This window comes from Mus musculus, chromosome 19 (assembly GCF_000001635.26).
Source record: "Mus musculus strain C57BL/6J chromosome 19, GRCm38.p6 C57BL/6J".
NCBI classification, from domain to species: Eukaryota; Metazoa; Chordata; class Mammalia; order Rodentia; family Muridae; genus Mus; species Mus musculus.
Window position 1 is genome coordinate 26516124 of NC_000085.6, and position 23188 is coordinate 26539311.

At 42.8% G+C, this 23188-nt stretch overlaps 1 long non-coding RNA gene across 1 annotated transcript in view; it reads right to left on the reverse strand.

Moving 5' to 3' along the window:
• Window positions 1–3924: 3924 nt before the first annotated feature.
• The window catches only part of Gm52395, an 86463-nt gene continuing 67199 nt past the window's right edge, over window positions 3925–23188 (reverse strand). The window contains exons 5-7 of the long non-coding RNA XR_003952911.1: window positions 15208–15395; window positions 8596–8803; window positions 3925–4438 (exon numbers count right to left, since the gene is read on the reverse strand). This is a non-coding gene — a long non-coding RNA (predicted gene, 52395). The remainder of the gene's footprint in view (window positions 4439–8595; window positions 8804–15207; window positions 15396–23188) is intronic.

Genomic DNA, 23188 nt, shown 5'->3' on the forward strand with positions numbered 1-23188 from the left:
TCACTCTTGCAGAGAGCACATCAACCCAAGTGAGAAACATTCATTAAAAACTATATATGTACATATGTATATATATATATATGTATATATATATGCATATAGGTACATTGAATTGCATGGATCATAGGGCCTTTTTAGATAAATAGCTAATAGAATAATCACTTGTAGCTTTTTCAGCTATCATGTGGTTATTTTACCTCCCTCTCTCTCTTTCTAATATTTATCTTACTCTCCCTACGAAAGCCCCCTCTTTGCCATTTCCCTGGTCAGATCACTTATACCCCAGTATTTTTTTTATTTTATGATAGTACTACAAGTATGCTTAGGGGAACTACAAGTATGCTTAGGTTTGATTATATGAACATTTTGTAATAGAAGATGTATGAAGAGAAATATGTAGAAAACTATATTTGACATTAAAATATATTCAAAATTTTTAATTTTCACTTATATCATTTCATACATACTGATTTTTGCATGTATGTTGATTTTACACATGTATCCGTGTTCTTGTGTGTATGCATGTGAAGGCCAGAGGTCAGCATCCAGCATCTTCCTCTGTTGTCTTCCACCTTATTTTTTAGATAAGATCTCTTCATGGATGCAGCACTCACTAATTCTGCAAAAGTAGCCAGCATGCAAACCTCAGAAATCCTTCTGTCTCTGCCTTCCCAGGGCTAGGATTACAGGTCCATTACTCAGATCTCTACAGGGCACTGAGATTCTGAACTCAGACCATGATGCCTGAGTGGCACGCACTTTACTGACTGTGGCATCCCTTCATTACCAGTGTCTGCTAATTAAAAAGAAACATATCTATTTCTAAAGGCACTGCAAATCATAGCAACCTTTTGTGGAACCAATAAGGAAAGTCTGAGCGGGAGGCCCCATGTTCATGCTACTTGGACAAAGTAGCACCACTAAAAACTGTTTGTAAAAGGATATTTACTAGGACCACCTCAATCTGCAACAGGATGAGAGGGCATATAAAAGCACAATATTTTCAGTCGTTAAACATCATAACTTTGCAGCCTACATGGAGAGGTGGAAAGGACACAATATAAAATGGGTTTCACAGAAGTCAGAATAGTGTGTGCGAGCCATGGTAATAACTTTATAAAAACTTATTCTACGCAGGCATTGGACAGCAAGTTTTTTTTTTTTTTTAAGCTGTGATAGGCAACTTATAGAATAACAAGTTTTTGGGAGGCTTATGGATTCAGAGAGAGCATGTAGCAAGCAGTCAGCCACACAGGGCCAGAGCATTGCTAAGAGCTTACATTGAGAGTGAGACAAAGAGAGACACAGAGAGAAACACAGAGAGAGAAAGACAGAGAAAGAAAGACAAAGAACACTAACTGGGAATGGCAGGGCTTTTTAAGACCTCAAATCCCACTCCCAGTGACACACCTCCTCCTCCAACCAGGCCACACCTTCTAATGTTTCCCAAACAGTTCCACCAACTGGAAACCAAGGATTCAGGCATATGAACCCATAAAGGCTATTCTCACTCAAACCATCACAGACCCCAAAACTCAAACAGCAAGGTTGCAGGTAACTAAACTGTTCTTAGTTGAATCTGAAGGCTTTAGGGCCAGGGACTCGTGAAATATGACTTTACTTGCAGTTACTCTCAGAGAAAGAACAGCCTTTGAAGCAGGGACGATTGCAAGATGCTCAGTGCCCAGGGCTCCAGTCACTAAAGGCAGAACATCACTTCCCAGTATTGTGATAATCAAAAATGTCCCCGCGTTCCCAGATATCCTTTAGGATGGAAGGAGGCATCCTCCATTAGAGACATATTAAGCCATTGATACTTATGTACCTATAAATATTTATAGAGTACCTTCCCCATGCCAGGCATTTTGCTAGCACAAGAGATGTTTTGTGGGGACGACTGACATTTAAAGTGGCGTTATAAAGTGTGACAAATGCGACAACAGTCCAACATGCTGTGGTGACAGAGAAGGAAAGGCATCTACTGTCAAGAGTGTCCTGGCCAGCCTTGGTGACCTGTCATCAGAAAGTAACTCTAAAGAGATTCAGTGTTACTGCTCAGGCTACCCATCCGTGTCCCACCCCACATCTTCAGCATGCTTTCATTTAGTCCCTTAGATCTCCATGAAAGTAAAGTAGATCTCGTGAAAGATGGATGCCACACAAGTACAGTATATCAGTGCTACCTACCTCATAGAGATGTTCCTTGGGCAAACACTGGGGTGTTCTTTCACTTTAAGAAATGGACCAGAGATTCACATTTGGGTCTAATTTGTGTTCTGAGCTTGAGGATCAGCCATGTCTGCAGACATCCAATAGCCTGATGGGGGTAAGCTTTCTACCAGCATCTATTTTTAAGTTGGTTTAAGTTGAAGCCCTGAGGATAGAAAGCTTGTTTTTAGGATCCAAAGGGACTGTTGTCAATGGGGCTCAGGGACATGAAGAGCTCAAACAGTATTCTCTGGTATCCGGGTGACAAATCAGGGACCCAGGAAGAGAGGAAATACCCTTTCCACCTCTGCCTTCCTTTACCTGCTAAACTGCTCCATTCCCTAAGGCACTGACAGGGTCCTCACTAGCAGTGGTAAAGTGAGGAGAGGCCCACCTTTGAAGGGTTTGGGGGTAGAAAAACTTATCCAAATGGCTTGCAACAAAAGATAAGGAGGTAAATGTTCAGTAAGAATACCTGAGGGAACCCCGCCCCTCCACCAGGCTTCTGTTGGTGGTATAACACCCAAAACATGATTTTTACTCCTAGTAATGCAACCTTATTTATACCCACAAACCTGGAATTTTATTTACCTTAATTCCGATCTCATGTCAGTGTGGCATTAGTAGAAACTACGCTGTCTAGAAGCCAGCTCCCAGCATGCATTGCCTCATTGTCTTGCCCTCCCACCCCAAGGCTTGAGATTGGCTGTGACTGGAAGGCATTAGCACAGAATCCCACTGCCATGGAAACCTGAGTTTAAGATGGCCTGGCTTTCAGTGGACAAAGACAGGCGAGAGCAGTTTCCTCAAAACCACTTTATTTTTAGAAAAGCACAGAGTTTACTGAATGTTCTGGAACCTGGAAATGTGACTATATTTGACTCTTTTCATTTCTGCAAGGCTCATGAGCCCCATGACTCTGACTCAGCCCCACCCATGGTACCAGCATGGAGTGGGAGTGGAATCTTCCCTCCTGAAGCCTTCCCAACTTGGAGGGGCAAGTGCCACATAGGCAGGCCCTGGGGCTGGTTAGAAGACTGATAAAGTTCCCCTCCCCTCCTAGCAAGGCACTTCTCCTAGGACAGCCAGTATGGTAACAATAACATATCCCCATCTCATGTATACTTTGTACAATGAAACCTTGGTTCTATACCACTGAAGCGATGGGTGTATGTCTATCCCTTTGAGACTATGTGCAACTTTGTGATGACCTTACATACCAAGTACAAAATACGGAAGGGACACCCAGTGACTTCTAAGCCTGGGGCATCAAGTGTAATGCTAGTTTATCTTAGAGTCTCCGAACACTAGCTCTGAGAATCTTGTTCTAGTGTTCCCAGCTAAGGAGAGGGAGGCTCTCAGGCCCAGCCCAGATGATCCTCTGTGAGTTGGCGGGGGGATCCTACAGGGGTCCCCCCCAAGGTTTCTTTCTGCTGCCCGCAGACCACAATGCCTGTCTAGATGGTTCATTGTGCTCACTTTCCCCCTATAAAGTACAGTTAGTTGCTTTCCAAACTCTACTGCTCTCTACTTCAGAAATTGTCAGCAATTGTTCCGTCTCTCTCTCTCTCTCTCTCTCTCTCTCTCTCTCTCACACACACACACACACACACACACACACACACACACACACACATGGGGCACACATGGGGGCACACAGGCACACACACACAACCACCACCACCACTACCACACACATGCATGTACACATGCACAACACACACACACACACACACACACACACACACACATTCATTGATTTTGTTAATGAATTCTGGCTTTTCTTAAAAGATAACTGCAGAATTTTAGAACTGCTCCATGGTGTTGGTGTCCATATTCTGGGTGAGCGGCTTTCTAAATAACTAAAGCCCTAAAAAGGGCCTTCTTTTTTAAGCACACCATAGCAGGTGAGTACAAAATGGTCCCCCCTGTGGCCTGATGGGTTATGGCTGCAGGGAGATGGACAGAAAAGCTGAGGGCTCTGACTGAGCATCCCAGGGGCCTCTCTCCTTCTCATTTAATGTGGTCCTGAGAAAGACTTGCCTTGTCTCAGGTTCATTTGAAACAAAAGCCTCTTCTCAGTGATTTCCTCAATTTTAAGTTTGGGGAGCACAGAACCCGCACTGGCTGCTGTTACACTAATTTCATGTATTCTCGCCTCATTTCAAAACCGAGCTCTCCTCCCGGCTGCATTCCCACCAGCCACTTTCTTCTGCAACCTGTAGGCTTCCTGCAGAGAGAGGACAATGGGCGAGTTAAGTAAGCGAGGTGATTTACAAGGCTTTCTTCTTTTTTGCTCTAATTTACAGGAAAATCATCCTTGCATGGGAAGACAAGCCAAAGCCACACATCACAGAAGGATTCCGAGTGATGGAAAAGAAAATGGAAAAATGGGATAGAGTTTATATTCGTAATACCAAATAGATCTGAGAGTCATTTCTCACACATGCCTCGGATATTAGTATAAATGCCCTTTTGTAACTAAGAAAAAAATTTTTTGCCTTGAGTTCAAGACAATACTTTCTTTTTACTCTTTTGCAAAAATTAATTCGTATCTGTTTCAGTCAGGATTATGTTCTGTTACATAAAATAGAAAATCCAAAAGAAAAGAAAAACCTCTGTTGAGAGGTTTAAAGCCATGTTGGCCGGTCTATTCTTTCATGTAAAAGACATCCGGAAATGAGCAGTCCGGGGGCGGGGAGGGCAGCTCTACAAAGAGTCCAGAAACCAGGATAGCTCACATCTTTTCTGTTTTACCATTCTTAGCACATAGCCTCCACCCTCACATTGCTGCTGGGGTTCTAGCGTCTTGTTTGGGGTCCTGGCGGCAACCAGAAGAGAAAAGGCAAAGAAAAACACACAACATCCCCGCTGAGGCAGTGGCCCTGAAGCAAGCCCCCTGAAACCCTTCACAAAGGTACTGCTCACATCTGTATGGCTGGAACCTGGTCCAGACAGATTAGCATCTGCTAAAGTTTAGACATGGCCTGAGTGTGTCCTTCAAAGATTTAGGTACCATAGTTCTATCCTCTCTATGGCTGAGTCGAGAGCAGTGGACCATTTAGAACAGTGATTCTTAACCTTCTTAATGCTGTGAGCCTATAACACAGTTCCTTGTGTTGTGGTGACCCAACCATAAAATTATTTTGTTACTACTTCATAACTGTAAACTTGCTACTGTTATGAGTCATAATGTAAATATCTGATATTCGAGCCTGAGCGGGGGGGGGGGGGGTCATGATCCCCAGGTTGAGAATCACTTGTTTAATAAGTGGAGGTCTCATCCTCAGAGGAGATGAACGTCAGCCTCTCCTTATGGCTGGGTTATACTGGGAATAGTTCACAGCGTGGACTGTTTTCAACCAAGCCTGGACACTATGCAATCTTCTGCTTATTTTCATGTGATTGTCCTTTCTCCTCTACCCCCACTTCCTCCTCCTCCTCCTCCTTGTCCTCCTCCTCCTGTTCCTTTGAGTCTTTTCTGTGCCCTTCTACCCCATGATGTCATCCACTATGCTGTGGCCCCACAAGTTGGCTCTCACAAGGAACTGAACAGATAGGGCCAACTGATCTTGGATTTTTACCCTCTATAAGTATAAACCTAACAAACCTCTCTTCTTTATAAGGCACCCCATCTATATCCAGTGTTTTGTTACAGCAACACAAATAGACAAAGCAACTTCATATTTCATAGAGGCCTCTTCTTTCTCCTATTTCCTCCAGAGTGTGTCATCTACATCATATAATCTAAGATCTATCTAGAACGCTCACCTATTCTTCTGAGTTTTCACAAATGCTGCGCTTTTTTAACTTGAGATATAAACCCCTTGGATAATTATTTGCCATATCACTTTTATTGTATCTTTCATAATTCTTGGTATGGGCCTGCAGCACATTGTCATATTCCAAAATGACAAGAGGACAATATATATTAGAAATTGCCAGTCTGTTTGTATGTTAAATGACCCTGAAAGTGTCACGCGTTAAAGGCATATGCCCCAGCTGATGAGTCTGTGGCAGCTGGTGGAACCTTTAAACGAGGTAAGTGAGGAAGAACCCTTGAGGGGGACACTGGGACCACCCTTGAGGGGGACACTGGAACCACCCTTGAAGGGGTACTGGGTTCTGAGCTCTTCCTCCTTTGCCTCTGCTTCCCAGCCACTTACAGTGAATCTTTGTTTTATATGTGTTCCACGGGGCCAAAAGTGAGAGTCTCTACAGTGGGGACTTCTGAAACTCTGAGCCAGAACAAGTCTTTCCTTTTCCTAAGTTATTTATCACGGGCATCTTGGCACAGCAATGCAAAACGTACACAGTCTGGCTCAACATCACCAATACCCGATGGCTCACACATAATGTATGCATATTGTGTACAAAGGGAAGGCTTTTTAAAGTGTTCTCTCTAACCTGCTTCCAAAACAAGGCCTAACAAGAGTCCAGCATATGACGAACTTACAGTTTTAGCAAACCACTCTGCCTGCACACCAAACACAGGACAGTAGAAGGGAACAGTAACTGTGCTTCATATCAGTGCAGACCATAGAGCTGGAGGGAGCTGGGATCAATGTTTCATAGAACAAAACAGAACCCGTGATGGGTATTGGAAAATATGACATGCCAGCATGATAGATGATTTTATATGTCTGGCGGGGACATTGGGTATCTCGATGTTTGGTGAGGTATTATTCTGAGTGTACCCACAAGGCTGTTGCTATATGCCATTAGTATCAGCCTAAGGAAGGATGGCTTCCTTCTGGAGTGTAAGGATGACCCGTTGGAAAAATGAAGAAAAGAGGAAAGCAGAAGAAGGAAAGAATCCTGTTTCCAAGTTCATCCTTGTCTTCGGCGCTTGGAACACACTAGTGGCTCTCCTGGCTTTCCAACCTGCCACCTTTTGATCTGGGGACATCTGATCCTCCATAATTTTTGCCAGCTAGTTAATTCCCTATGGTAAATTTCTTTCTGTAACTTCCTTCCATCTTTCTATCTCCCTGTCTGCTATCAGTTCCTTTCCTCTAGAAAAATCTGACTAATAAATAATAAGTATGAGAGAAAAGTTGTGGCACACTGAGCAACTTCTGAGCCCCTGGCCCAGTGACATGCACAGGGATGGAGATGAGAGGTAAACCACCATTTCTAGACCTAACTCATGGGCTACTAAGGGAGAGGGGAGGATACAACCCAGGATACCAGCCTGTGGTAGGGCTACCTCAGAAGGATGCATAAAGTTCTAGAGACCCAAGGAGGAATCCCAGCTCAGTTGGAGGCAAGAGAAGCTTCACAAGGTTTCTCAAAGGAAAGGTGGTTTTAAAGGGAGTCCCTGGATTTTATTCCTCTTGCTTTTGTTGAAGAGACCTGTGTGTGTTTTAATGCTGAGAAGAAAGTACCAATAATGAAGACATCAAAATTACTAGAGAAAGGAAGGATGGAAGTAAAAGCCAAAGGCAGGAAAAGGAACTTGATGAACATGGAAAGATTTCAGGCCTCTGTTCACCAATTCTAGATGCCACGCTTAGGAAAGCAGGCGCAAAGTGAGAGAATTAACCTTCCTAAGGAACAAGGATTCTGGTTGTGTATCAGAGCTTCTGCACCATGCTCTACCAAAGATGCTGGCTGTGTCATCAGAGCCATGCTCTGCCAGCATCCGATCCCGACCTTGAAGAAACTCTCCTGACAGCAGACCCAGGTGACCTACGGGGTCCCCGCCTCCTCCTCACCCTTTCCAACAGCATCCCACACCCACTGTCCACTTGGTCTCTAACTCTTCCCATCACTTCTCATACAGCTCATTGATTTTGAAGTCTCACAGAGCCAGAGGACATCCTTCCATAGTCTCAAGTGTGAGCCTGTTCTGTCAAGCATTTGTCACCCCTGTGTTGACTGAGGCAATCCCTTCTAGGTCCCAAAGACCCTGAGCACAGCCACTCAGGAACCTTAACCTCCCAGATGGAACACCCATGGATGCAGGTTTCCTGTGCATTAGGAAGCCTAAAGTAGACGCAGAGGCTCCTCATGGCTGTTGGCCAGTCCTACATTCTATGCTCTACATCAGGCACTACATAGAGCATAGATGGGAAGAAGGGCCGTGAAGGACTTGAGTATATTCAGAGGACACATTTCAGGCTGAGGAGCTTTGATTGGTATGATTTATAATAAATGCAATAAGAACACCATTTATCTCCAATTCTCTAGTAAGATTATTAACTTTTTCTTTCAAAAATAAACTTGATTGCATTACTTATTTATACTATGTACATTGCATTAAATGTAAAATAAAATGCATTGGAGTAAAAATATCATATACAGTTTTTTTTAATTAGTACTTTTTATCCACTGCTAATAAGAGCTTAGATTACTGGAAAGAAAGGGTCTTGATACACAGCTCACCTCAGGTCTTGGTACTGGTTGTTTCCCGTTACATATTTTGACAGACAGTCTAGAAATAGCATCTCTGCTCACTTTCAATTCCTCCTTTTGTACCAGAGCTTGGGTGTTTTTGTGTTGGGATCTATGACATATCAGGAGAAGCAGAATGGTACAGACATGAAGCCACGTATGTTTAAGTTTAAAATTCAACACGTATGGCTTTGGCAAGCTGTGAAAGGGGGACACAATTAGAAAGCAATTGTCATTATACTTTTCAAAAATTTAAATAGAGATGTTGAATAAATTTACCAAATGGTTAAGAGCTACTGCTATGCTAAACACTTTCCTGTGCTATCCCATTCAGTCTTGATTACAATTCTCTGAAATATTTGGGTTTTTTTTTCTCCATTTTACAGGTGAACAAATTGAGACTTAGATGAACTGAAGAGTCCAAGGATAAACACATAAGTTAAAGGTTCACTCTATGGACTTGAATGTAAAGACTCCCTCTGAACCATCACCCCGAACTGCCTCCATGTAGAACCCTAATTCTGGGCCTTGAAATTTTACCTGTAGAGGAGGAACATGCGTTAGTCTTATGTTACAGTTTTCCCCTATTCTGACTCCATCTCCTTTTGTTGTTATTTTTTGCTGCTGTTTTCCTATCCTTCTTGAAAGTTGAAAACACTACTTTTAATGAGCAGACAGCAATTATACATATTTATAACCTTCTCTTCTAGCTATTTTAACATGTATGACCCCATAGTTGGAAAGCACACAGGTCTGCCCATCCCCCCACCCTAGCTCATTGAAGGACACTGCCATCCATCGGTGGGCTACCAGGGACTATGCTGCACCATTTGATTGATGCTTTCTAACAAAACCCTTTAAAGGGGGCATACCAATTACAATGCTTGTCCCTTTGCCTTTTACAATGTGCTATCCACATGGCATCTCATCTGGCAGCCCATGTGGAAATGGGGTGCAGAGAGTTAAAGAACAAGTGGAAAGCAGCAATCATCAGTAGTGCAGAGGAAGGGCTGACAATGAGGATCGCCTAGGTTGTGTTGTTTCCAGTATTGTTGTGGTTTCTCCTTAAATCAATATAAGGGTACTCATGGTGTGATCACAGCATGACCTGGCTTGGAAGTCTTGCAGGGAAGTTCAGCAGCTTTTAGAATAAGGAAATGGATGGTGAGGGCTTCACTTTGGTTGTGTGTCCCCACCCAGCCTTCCCATGCCCATCCCGGCCCTCTCAGATCTTCCCTTGGCTTTCTTGGATGTGTGTGCATTGGGAGCAGAAGAATAAAGTAAGCGTACCCTCGAGCAGTGTGGAACTTAACCTCACAGAGCAGCGCTGGAGTCAGAACTGTTTGTTTAGCACGTTCATGGAACCCTTCACCTCCTTCACCCCTACTGTAGCGATATCCTTTCCATTCAAGCCATGTCAGAGCACCCGACCCTGCATAAAACACACCCAGACTTGGGCTCTTCTCCACTGCCTGAGAAACAGCCAGCGACTCCTCTCTCAAGGCCCAGCACAATTGTTGACCTCTATGGTGTTGGTGAACGCCGTTAGATCTGGTACCAACTAATAAATGTATCTCTGAGTGAGTCTATGACTTTATTTCCTGGAAGGATTGATAGAACTTGGAAGGTCTTGTCCAGAATAAATCACACCTTTCAACAGCAGCTGAGACATAACAAGTTCTGAGGGGAAGCCCTTCTGTTTTGCCTGTCCACCATGGCTCCTTGCAGGTGAGTTGCAATGACTCTACAGCTTCCACTGCCAAATCCTCTGCTGAGAGTGGAACACAGATTCTTCAGCCTCTCAATGTGAACTGAAGAGCAGTAGTTCTCCAGGAATTCTTCAGACCTTCAGCACCAGGTTAGGACTGCTGGACTATCCAGCCTTGTGGACTGAGCTTCCGTGTTCTCAGCCTCTTGGACATGCATACTTCCCTTTTGGACTCCCCATCTGGTATCATGTAAGCCAATTTAGAAATCTCCTTTTAATATATATCCTTTCTATTGGTTCTGTTCTTCTGAAGAACTCTTAACTAGTATAACTTTTTTGCAAAGGTACCCCAGCTTCTATCCTTAACAATGTTTATTCAACTTTTTGTGACAAACTACTCAAGCATAATCATATACTTACATAGTTTTCTTCCTACTACAAGGACTGACTTTGCAAGAACAGCAGTTACTCCACTCATTGAATACTAACACCTAGCTTCATGTACCTAGCAAATTCGTAGGCTCTATCCCAAGTGAGTTTTGTTACTGCTTTTCAGCTAAATGTGTTGTCAAGCACACAGCATGACATTTTTCAAACCAATGTGTATAGAGTAACACTTGGTCACACCTACTCTGTCAGGTAGGTTGTATCATTATCCTCACACTACAAATGAAGAAACTGGACTCAGGTGAAAGGACTTCTCTAGAACAGAGGGTAAGTAGGAAAAGCAAAGCCAAGGTCTGTGCTCTTGGCGCGTCTGCTGCCATAAACCTCAGTTGTTAGTTAAATCTACATTAAATGATGTACCAACTAATCACAGAATTAGAAGTTAGAGCATCTGGGCTATACAGGCAAATGAAGGAGATTATGAGACCTGAACAGAAAGAGAGCCTAGATTTCACATTCCATCACATGCAAAACTGTGTTCATTTTCTCCTTCAGGGAAAGTTCTGCCACACCATCACAATTCTATTATCTCTCACAGAGGTTTTGAAAGGAATGGTCCCCATGTCCTCACCATAATTTGTGATGGCCACTGTTCTTTTCAATCAGCCATTTGGAGAGTGTGGGTGACTTTTGTAGAACTTTGGACAGATTTCATTTCTTCCTGGTTGTATTAAAGGTGACAGTTAGGGTAAAGAGAGATTAACTCCCACATTCTCAAGAAGGGCAAGTAGGCAAACCCAGGAAATCTCCCAAGTTTCTTCATGAGTTGAGCACAAAGATTGGAGCCATTGTCTTATTTATTAATCATAGAAAAGGAAAGCAAGCTGCATCATAGATGCCCATGCCGTGTACTCTGTATTCTAGGAACATCAGGGCACAGGAGGCTGATGCAGAAGGATTGTGAGTGTAAGGCTAGCCTGGGCTATAAAACATGACCTAATCTCAAAACTTCAAAAAAGATATATATAGAGAGATGATGGATATGATATATGATATAACATAGATGATAAAATAAATAACCAAGAATTTAATCTTTGAACTGATTGTATAGATGAGCTGTGAGACTCTGCAAAGTAGAATGGAAGGGTGATACACTGGATTTTTCTTTCCTTTTCAAATCCATTAGAGCACCCTAGTGCAGTCTCTACCCTAGACAAGCAGTGTCCTCGGCCCCTCAAACATGGCTTTATCATCTGTGACAGAAACAAAGTTGAACTTTTCCTCAAATCTGCTAGACTCACGTAACCCACAGTCTATGATGATAGATATATAAATGTTATTAATATTAATATATTATTATTGTTATTATTGTTGCTGAAATAGAGTTAGGTGCAAAGTTCTGGAGTGGATCAAGGCAAGGATAAATTCTCAAGGAAAAGTGGGAACTACTTCGTGCAATCTGACCAAAGGAAATGAGCTCACAAGTTCTCATAAGCCTCTGCCACAGCCTAGAAGAATCACACCATTGCATGGAGAAGTAAGAACACTGAAAGAAACAAATTTTATAAAACAGGATGCATCGCATTAAATGCACACTTGTAAATTTTGATTGTTGTCCATCCATTATTTAATCCCAGTGGAATCCTGCAAGGCCGGCAACACCAACCCATTGAACAGTTAAAGAAACTAAAGTCCAGCAGTCTTAAGTGATTTGCCCAAGTTCAAAAATATCCTAATTGCCAGTGTGGGTTCTTAAAACTAAATCTTGTCTAGCCTTGGCTTTTCCGTCTTTTACCATGTTGCCTTAAAAAGAAAAAAAATCGTATAAAAGGCAAATGAGCAATTGATGTTGTTCTTCCTGGAGGACATGAAAGGAATGTGCTAACAGCACAGTCATGTTTCATAAGAAAATCTTTTAATTACAACCCAAAGCACAGCACCGCAGTGATAAGCTGATTGTGATCTCGCTTGAAGTCAAAGCCCTTCCCAGTGAGTTCAATGGCCGCACTCCTGCTCTTTTTCTATTAGCAAACAGAGAACCCTAGGAAGGTATGCTTTATCCAGCTTAGACCAAAATGTTAGTCAGTGAGACATCTATAAGGATGCCAGCAGGAGCCTGGGAAGAAAGAGGCAGAGTTGGCAACTTATTACACGTGCAACTTCATTTGGGGAGCCATTATTATTACTGTGTTGGGAAAAAGGTACATTTCTTTTGAAGACTGTTTTAGGGAGGCCGGATAGGGATTCCAAAGGCTCTGGGAAATAAAAAACAAAACAACAGATTTGCAGGATTGCCAGTCTGAGAGAGTCCATCAAACTTTATGGCTTCAGAACCAAGTTTGTAGCCCAGATGGAGACTTGTGATTGATAACGAGTCACTTTGCATAAAAAACAAGATTGCACATGGCATTGATTCCCCAAGGTAGACAAGGTAGACAGTGTTTCTTTCATTAATTTCAGGGAGTTAGCTGCCTTCAAAATTGTTAATATCTGGTGTGTGTGCGTGTGTGTGTGTGTGTGTGTGTGTGTGTGTGTGTGTGTGTGTGTGTGCAGGTAAGGAAAGAGCACTTGTTCTTGATGAGGACTTGGGCTTGGTTCCAAGCATCTATACAGTAGTTCACAACCATTCATAACTCTAGTTCCAGGGGACCCAATGGCCCCTTCTGACCTCTGTGGGCACCAGGCATCATGTAACAAAACACTCAAACATACACATACACACATACAGATATATTAATATAAATTATATAAGATACATATATGATATAATGTATAATAAGAAATGTGTACTATAAAACATATATAAAAATATAAACTATACATACACACACTGTTTCATTTGGACCAAAATACACTAAGATTTTGTTCTTTTAGGGCTCTTTTGAAGCAGGCAATAAATTTGTAGGACATTAGTTTATTAACCTGGTTACACTTTGTGCTACATAGTGTGTGTGTGTGTGTGTGTGTGTGTGTGTGTGTGTGTGTGTGTGTGTACAAGATTAAAATATATGGGGTGGGGTCTGGATAAAGTGGCTCAGTGAGAAAAGGTTTGCTATGCAAGCCTGAGAATGCATGTTTGGATCCCCAGGACTTGTGTAAAACTGGATGTGATAGTTCATTTCTATAAACCACCCCCAGTGTTCTTATGCAGAGGTGGGAGGCAGAGACCAGAGGATCCCTGGAAATCCAGGCAGCTAGCCTACCTTACACCACAGTTTACAAGACGCCCTGTCTGGAAAAAAGTGGAACACAGAGACCAATGCCTAAAGTGTCTCTAATCTTCACACATGTGCACATGGGGTACGCTATATGTGGGTCCACACTTAACATATATCAACATGTACAAGTTTGCATACATACCCAACATATATGAACATATACAAGTATGCACATACACTCAACATACATGAACATGTACAAGTATGTGCACACACATATGCTTGTATGGTATATTTATACACATACAGGTAGAAAAACTTAAGTGGACTTGAGCAAGCGATGCTCCATGGTAGATTATGAAAAGAATGTTTGAAGATTTCAAGTCTAAGATCTACCAGCACTTAGAAGGCAGAAGAATGTGGAAAAGCAAGAAGGTTCTGGAAGAAAACATACTGCCAGAAAAGCCAACACCATGCAGTGTTTAACTAAGTTCACTGTTACAACTAGGTCACCCTAGACAGTAACACATCCTCTCTTGAATTAATTGCTCAGTAAACAATGTGATGACCAACCCCCTGTAGTGTGCCAGGGCAAGAACAGTTTACCAAAGCCATGCGTTCATTCATCTAGTCATTTCTTTATCACTCTCTCAGAACCTGTTTTTACCATGTGCTCATCTCTCCACATTTTGAACAATGAAAATGGAGACTTACCAAAAAGTAAAAACTTACTTCCTGTCCCAGCTGCCATCGGAGAGCAGCAGCCAGGGCCCTGCACTACCCCATGGCTGTGGGACTCAACAAGGGCCACAAGGTGAGACACAGCCAGTGCCACGGGAGCCTCACCAAGCACACCAAGTTCATGTGGGGCGTGAACCGGGAGATGTGCGGCTTCGCGTCCTACGAGTGGCGAGCCACGGAGTTGCTCAAAGTGTCCAAGAGAAAGAAGAAGAGAAGGCCTAGAGAAAACGGGAGGAGCTAGCAATGTGCTGCTGGCATGAGGAAGGCGGCTGTCAACAAGGATTGATGAACCCTCCCCCAATAAAAGAGCATTCCAAAAAAAAAAAAAAAAGTAAAAACTTAACACCCCAGGACTGATGGTCAATCTATTGCTTATGCATATTCTCTGTCACCAACGCTACTCCTGCTTCTCTGTGGGAATGACAATTTAGTCATTTGAAAAGTTTAGTTATAACTGTCTTCTTAGGACCCAAGTAATAAGTGTATATCATAAATGCTGGGGTACATGAAAGTGTGATGAGTCGTTTTCATCAGCATCCCAATCCACAGCTGAGGGCGGCTTAGCTTACTGTAGTCTCGTAATGGAGAACCAAAGGTACCAAGACTTACCGTGACATAAGAAGAGTGGTTTCCGTTTTAATAGAGGTTACGCAGGCTTGTCCCATGGGAAGTTTAGTGACTGAGTCCTGAGCACGGAGTCCTACCTTAGAGGCATATTGATGATGAATTAATTCTCTTGAGTTGTATAAGGGAGCTGTAGAGAAGAGGGCTCTGGTGTCAGGCAGAGCCTTGTGAGCCTGAAAGACAGGAGACAAATGCAAAGATAGCATGGTTTTCATGGACCAGTGCCATGTTACTATAGTTTCATCTCAGCTAAAGGGTATATTAAGCACCAAGCAAGAGTGTTGCATAATCCCCTGGTAGAAACAGAGCAGAGCTGAACTCTCCTTAAGAGAAGGAGAGTATAGCTGAAACTCTCTGTCCTGTGCTGGAACCCAGGCGAGTCTGGAAAAGCTGCGACAAGAGCAAACTGGAAGTGCCTGAGGTCGCTAGAGATCAGGAATGTTACAGATGTTCTTTGCAGCAGCAGTCCATCTTTCTAGATCACACCTCTATCGCAGAGATGAGAACAAAAGCCAGCCTGAATCCCAGCCACTGTTTCCTATTCAGGGAGACGGTCTGCAATGGAGTACAGTCAGTGCGTTTTGAGTTTAGGATGTAGGCGAGCCATATTTAGGATACAGAGGTGACTCCTCGGCAGCCACGGGCTCAGCGAATAGTATAAGGATTTACAAGAAGCTGGGTGCTAACACCCATTTTCATAATTGCAACATTTCTTATCTTCCCATTGTCATGGGCCAGGCATAGTGTGTGCAGGAAATCAGTGCCCATATGTGTTTTTGTTTACTTAAGTTTACAGCCACCGTACAGTTCTGGTGACTCCTCCCTTTGCCGAGACACTGAGGCAATAGTATACTAATGCCATCTTTATTAGTGTTCGGCAGATTCCATACTACTGTATACAGAAGTGGTGTAAATCATGAAAGTAGTGTTGGAGGTCCATAAAATGCAAGGTTATGAATATTTCATTACTATACATTTTATTTCCATGTCTATTCTGCATCTTCAAAAAATGTTGTTTGTTTATTTATTGGCTCACTGTGGAGCAGCAATACTCAATTCTTAATATCAGGTGTGGACTGGCTCACCAACCCCAGCCCTGACATTGATTAACGATAGATAGGTCCATCCCCTGTGACACATACACCCTTCTCCAATCCTTCACCCCACAAATACGGGTGTGTAGAAAGAGTTTCACCTTCATCATCTCTGTGGGTTCCCAGGCTCCTCAAATCACCTCGCAAACCTTTCTCTCACAGACTAGGGCTGTGTATTTAAATGTCTCTCAACGCCTCATTGTATCCATTTTTGGCTAAAGGAAGCAGCGAGACTCTTGCTGCAGATCTTGGCAATGAAAGACACACTGTGCAAGTGCAATTAGCTTCCCTCCCTGAGCTGGTACAAGTGGTTTGTATGAATCAGCTGATCCCGCGAAGGATGCAGCCATTATCACCTGCTTCTGAATTCCTCCTTTAACTACAAAATTCCTATTAGCAAACAGCCAGGGGGATGCAATCCCAGTGAACTCAGACTCTGAGTGCCCTGCACTAGAGCAAACTTCTCCTCAGCTATAGGGCATAGTAGATATTAATACCATTCTTTGGTACATGCTGCAAAATATATAAAATGTCATAATTATATCTGCAATTCAGCAATGAAACAATTTTCCTTCCTTTCTACACTGTCATCAGCATAATAGCAGCCTATGGGATTTGTATTTTCTGGCTGTGAGCCCTTTTATGGGCTATGGAGAAAAAAAATACACGCAGGTTAGTTTCACATCTCTGAGAAGTCCTCGTGACAGAAATATTGCTTTTAATGTTATTGTCTCTTTCTGGCTTGTCCCCCCACTCTCTTTGGGTGGAGTGGTGTTGTGCTAAAGGAGCAATCACTTAGGGCTTTTTTTCTTTTCCTGACAAATCCTCATCTTCCTTTGCCTGGCTCCCACCACCTGTCTGGGCAGAGAAATCATTAACTAGCTCCCAGGACCCAAATGTTCTCTACAGATAAAAGGGAAACAGGGGCTCGGTGGGGGCTGGTCTGAGGGGAATAAAATCACGAGGAAGGAAGTCTCCCAGGTTTCTCATGGAGACATGAAAGAACATGAGAAAGGATGTATTTGGAGTGAATCTTCATGCCCCATGCATTTTGCTAGCCAAGACAAATATCACAGCTCATAGCTAACATTTGAAAAAAAATGGGGCCAAATAAAATGATGGATTAATAAGTCCAAGGACAGAATAATAGAAGGAAAATATATTATAGAGAGTGGTGCTTGCATCGCTCTGAACAGGGCAGGCAAAAAAAAATAGCTGAATTAGAAAGTGGGGTATGGGGGAGTACCATAGCAACCTTAAATAAAAATCCCTCCTCTGGTTATACTACACATTAATTAAGGCTACCAAGACCCCCCTGTGGTATGATTGCTTCCAAAGCAGGTACCTTTAGACCATTTGCAAGTCTTGTTATAACCTACACTACGGGCATCGTGGATTGAACGCCGGGCTAAATGCTCCCTCTGTAATTATTGGCAATAATATTCCATGCACATTCATATCGCCCCATCATCATCTGTGATGAAGCTAATCCAGTCCTTTCTGCATGAACTGCTGTAATACCCAAAGCAGCAGGATGGAATATTATCAGGCATGGTTTTACCAATGGAAAGCCTAATGTAATGGAGTTCATTTCCAGAAAATAAGCTGGGGATGAAATTTGTTAGAATCAGCTCTACCGACGGACACCTGTAACACTCTCCGGAGAGACTCACTCAAGTGACCATTTCTCGTAATGGCTTCCTGCCAGTCACAGGAAGCATTCTGCACATCGTCCTGTAAAACTAAAATACTGAGTTGAGAGGTGGGTCCTTAATGAGGTGGGGTGATCTGGATTCTGATGGCATTCCAGCCACAGGCACTAGCTTGGCAGATTTGGTGGGAGGGTGTGGTAAAATGAAGGATATAGAAAGAAAACTCTCTAGGAATAAATATGGCTTAAAAACCTGTTAGCCACCCAGAGATTCCCTAGGGACAAATAGTTTTGCTATTTTATTTCAAAATCAAGTGAACAGACCAATTGTCTTGCAAGGCACAAATGATTATTCAACTAGTGTGGCTTAAGACATCCTGTAAACAGAAAAGGAGAAAGCTTAACAGTTACCTAAAATGACTCTTGTACAATTTTTTTTAACTTTCATATGTGTTAGACCCTCTTGAACTCTTATGATGATAATGAAGAGACCATAATAGTACTCATGTTCAAGGAAAAAAAAATGCAGCACATGAAAATTCAAATTTACAAACCAGATCAATTAATGGGTGATTATTCACACTGTAAAAGGATTTATCGCTTTACAAATGGATTCCCTGCAGGGTTCCATTTTAATAACTGAGCTTGCTCAGTGTTAGGAGTCACTGCCAATTAAAAGTCAATCAGAAGTGAAGATTAAGCGTCTCTGAAATTAAAATGTATGTCGACAGAAAGCCATCCACAGACTTAGAATAATATGCCAGATACAACTTTGTAGGTGCAGGATATATTTCTCAAGTTGTTGCTGAGCAAACTCCTATATGCTCAGCTGGTTCTACGTGTTGCTGCCAAGGTACCACAAAAGGTGTACTTAATGGACTTTGCCCCTAGGACTTCTGTAGTATGGGGGGAGGAGGTGACTGCCAACATCCTGGTTGGGATGATTCTCTCAATTAGAAGTCATCGCTGGCTAGTGTCAGTACCCATTCCCTAAATGCCCTGGGAGATCCTGTGTCATCTTACCAAAGACAGCATGTCAAAATGCCTACACACAGTTTCCAGAATCTTCTATACCACTGCAAACCCATGCTGCTGATAGTTACCGTGATACTCAGAAAGTCTGGATACTCTTGGCCCATCAGTTTTCACCTTCAGGTTAGGACAACTGCTTCCTTCAGGTGATGCGACATTTGAAGGCAAAAGTCACCAGTACTCCAATGCCCATTCCATGGGGGGCGGGGGGGGGTTCAATTATGCAAATTTGCCTAGTATATTTTAATACATTTTTAAACTTAGCATGCTACTAAGTTCTACCTACTGTTAATGTAACAGGTTTCCTTAGGCATCTTCATACACACTTTTAAAGTTCTTTTTGAAAGTTTTTAGATTTCTTTTTAAAGTTTACATGTATGTCTGACACACACACAAACACACACACACACACACACACACACACACACACACACACACATATATATATATATATAATTCTTATGTACCATGTACATGCATGAGGCCAGAGGAGTCCAGAAGATGGCATTAGTTCTCTTGGTACTGGAGTTATAGACAGTTGTGATCCCCCACATGGGGGCAAGGAATTGAACCCAGGTCCTCTGCAAAAGCAAGTACTCTAAGACGCTGATATTTCTCTAGGACCCAAATTTTGTTCACCCTGGCCCTTCCCTCTGAACCCTTCCTCTCCCTGTAACCATCTTCCACTTTCATGTTGCATGTATTCTGTTGTTCCCTTTTCTCTTTTCTTTTTTTAATTTAATATTTTAATTTTCCTGATACATGATTACTGTATCTACCTCATTCCTGCCCTCTTTCTCTCCTTAAACTTCTCCCATGTGCTCCCTCCAAAAGTTAGGATATTTTATTTACTACTGTTACATATATATGTATATGTATGTATGTGTGAATATATGTATATATTCACAAATGTATGTAAAACCTACCAAGATTATTTTAGCTTTGCCTGTGTATACATGTATCCAGAACTGACCACTTGGAACTAGACAACCTATGTGGAAGCCCATCCTGGAGGACACTGATTGTCCCTCTCTTAGTAAGCATTGACCACCTAGAGGTCTTCATCTTCATAAAGCATTTCCTCTGTCTACACTGGCATGTCAACTGGTGTCATTGTGCTTGCCTTGCTCAGGCAACCACTTTGCTGAGAGTTCGTAGGTATAGCTTCTCTGCCATATACCTGTCTTAGGGTTTCTATTCCTGCACAAACATCAGGACCAAGAAGTAAGTTGGGGAGGGAAGGGTTTACTCGGCTTACACTTCCATACTGCTGTTCATCACCAAAGGAAGTCAGGACTGGAACTCAAGCAGGGCAGGAAGCAGGAGCTGATACAGAGGCAATGGAGGAATGTTCTTTACTGGCTTGCTTTTCCTGGCTTGCTCAGCCTGCTCTCTTATAGAACCCAAGGCTATCAGCCCAGAGATGGTCCCACCCCAAGGGGCCTTTCTCCCTTAATCACTAATTGAGAAAATGCCTTACAGTTGGATCTCATGGAGGCATTTTCTCAACTGAATCTCCTTTCTCTGTGATAACTCCAGCTATATCAAGTTGACACAAAACTAGCCAGTACACTACCTTACAGAGAATGTCTGGGTTGAGCCGGGCATGGTGGCACATGCCTTTAATCCCAGCACTCGGGAGGCAGAGACAGGCAGATTTCTGAGTTCGAGGCCAGCCTGGTCTACAGAGTGAGTTCCAGGACAGCCAGGGCTGCACAGAGAAACCCTGTCTCGAAAAACAAAACAAAACAAAACACCTGGTCTACAGAGTGAGTTCCAGGACAGCCAGGGCTGCACAGAGAAACCCTGTCTCGAAAAACAAAACAAAACAAAACAAAACAAAACAAAAACAAAAACAAACAAACAAAAAAAAAAACCAAAAGACAGAGAATGTCTGGGTCTTCTGGCTATTCAAGTCTTTCCACCACCTCTCCCAGAGTCTTCCCTGAGCCTTAAGTGGAGAGGTTGTATGGTAGATACATCATGGCACCCTGTGGTTTTTCTTATTCTCTGCATTGAGTTCAGTTATAGATCTCTGTACTTGTCTCTGTCAGCTGCAGTAAGATGCTTCTTAGATGAGGGATGAAAGCAATCCTGGTCAGCCTGGGCCACAGCCCAGGATGCACAGCCCAGGCTGGGCTTGAAGGTTGGCTATCTTTATTGCTTTCTTTTCTCTTCTCCTCCCTTTAAGGTCTCTATTCCACCTCCCCACCCCCGTGATCTGCATTTGAATTACATGACCGTCACTCATACACAGAAATACACATATGTGTATATTTAAAATGTGTAAATCCTGAATGTGAGAGAAAAGATGCAGCCGTTTATTAAATTTCTTTGGAGAAAGGCGAGGCTTTTGATATTTACTTTTTGAACTAAAGTTTTTTCTTAATCAAATTCTCTCGATATTTTCTTCACCTCTGCATCTCCCCCATCACCATTCTTTTGTGGTGTCAGCTTCCACCTAGTCCTTGGAAGCTCTCCTTCAGCATTGCTTCTTCCAACACCATGATTTCAGAAACAAGAAGTGACTCAGTGAAGATGGAGCACAATGATTCCATTGGTGTTGTGGGAAAGTCCTCTAATGAACCAAGAAAAGTCCTCCGCTACAGCGTCAAAGAGAAGAGACCTTTTGGAACAGCTGTAGGAGGTAGATAGTGTGTGAACAAGATGGATGGATATGTGGAAGGTTTTCTCAGCTGAACTTGAGTTTTCTAGGATTCAGCTAATGATAGCAAATACTTGACCTGGCTGAACCTGCTCAGCCCATTAGCTCCAGTATCGTTCAACAGCAGAGGAACATGAGAAGAAAAGAACAGGGGACTTCCCTTTGGGAAGTCATCCGCAGCTGATGGATGGTTAAATGTAAAGGCAATGAGGTAGCCAACTGTATGGCAAACACATCACTGAAATGCCTGACAGTGAGGATTGTGACTGTGTGGTAAGGCAACATGACAGGTGGCCTGGATCATCCATGCTAGAAAGCTCCAAGAATCGTTCAGTATTTGCCATGTTAACTCTGGCAGTGAGTGAATGGAAAGAAAGGGAGGTAGAGTTTCCAAAGTCAGCATTTTTAAGCCTTAAACATGTAATAGTTCTATATCACTGCCCTGCTCTGAAATGGCCAAATGCTACCTCTGAGACTGGTGGAAACGAGATAGCCCCTAAGGATGGTATGGCATGAGAGAATGAGACAGATGCCCAAATCATGTTGTAAAAGTAAATGGGAGCAAGTTTGAAAAGAATGACTCAAGTTTCCATTAAAATACCTCTGGGACAAAAGATTACAAGAAAATATGCAACAGTTCTCAATTGCCATCATATTAGTGGAATGCATTTGGGAACCCTAAAATAAGGCTTCATTTACTCACTAAATTTATATTGATGACATTATTATTCAGTGGGTTTGGTAGGTGTTTTGGATTCAGGGTGTATACAGTATGAGCATCATCCCTAAGTCTTATACTGTACTTCTCACAGGAGGAATAGCTAACCCAGACTCCCAGGGCAATGAACGCTTCCAAGATGAGGCCAACATCTAAGCTGGAAAGTAACCAATAGGAATGAAAGGAATTAAAGATGATTCAGGGTGAGTGCTAGCATAAGATACCATGAACACGAAGTTGCATAGACAAAGAAAGAGCAGCACACACAGGAGCAAATGAAGGTATGGTGAAATGACAGAAAGTTAGGCTGGGAGGGAGGAAACGGTGGGCACCAAATGAATGAAGACCCCTCATGAATCACTCTATGGCATTATCCTGCTAACATGAGAGTGCAGGAAACCATTAAGAGGTCTCTACACTGGTGGAATGGCACCATCAAATCAGCATCTTAGAAAGGCTCATTTTGGGTGCCTTTTAGAGAGTGCATTAGTCTGAAAAGGGCAAAGTGGGTAGGATATATCAAGTCGAGTTACACTAAATTGTTAGACCAGGCAGGGAAGGGAATGAGTAAAAAGGGACGGCCAAGATTTCCAGCACAAGCAATTGGAACCACAATGGCACAAATCCCAGACATCTGAACGTCTGGTTTGGGTGGGGGTGGGATGGGGGTGGGGGGGAATTGGAGGATGGTGGTCTCATTTTAGCCTGCATGAATTTAGGCATTTGAGGTCTGCAGGCAGGTATGTCAGGCGACTATGGAGAAAGTGCCTGGTGTGAAGTGAACTTGGGCTTCCAAGCAGGAGATC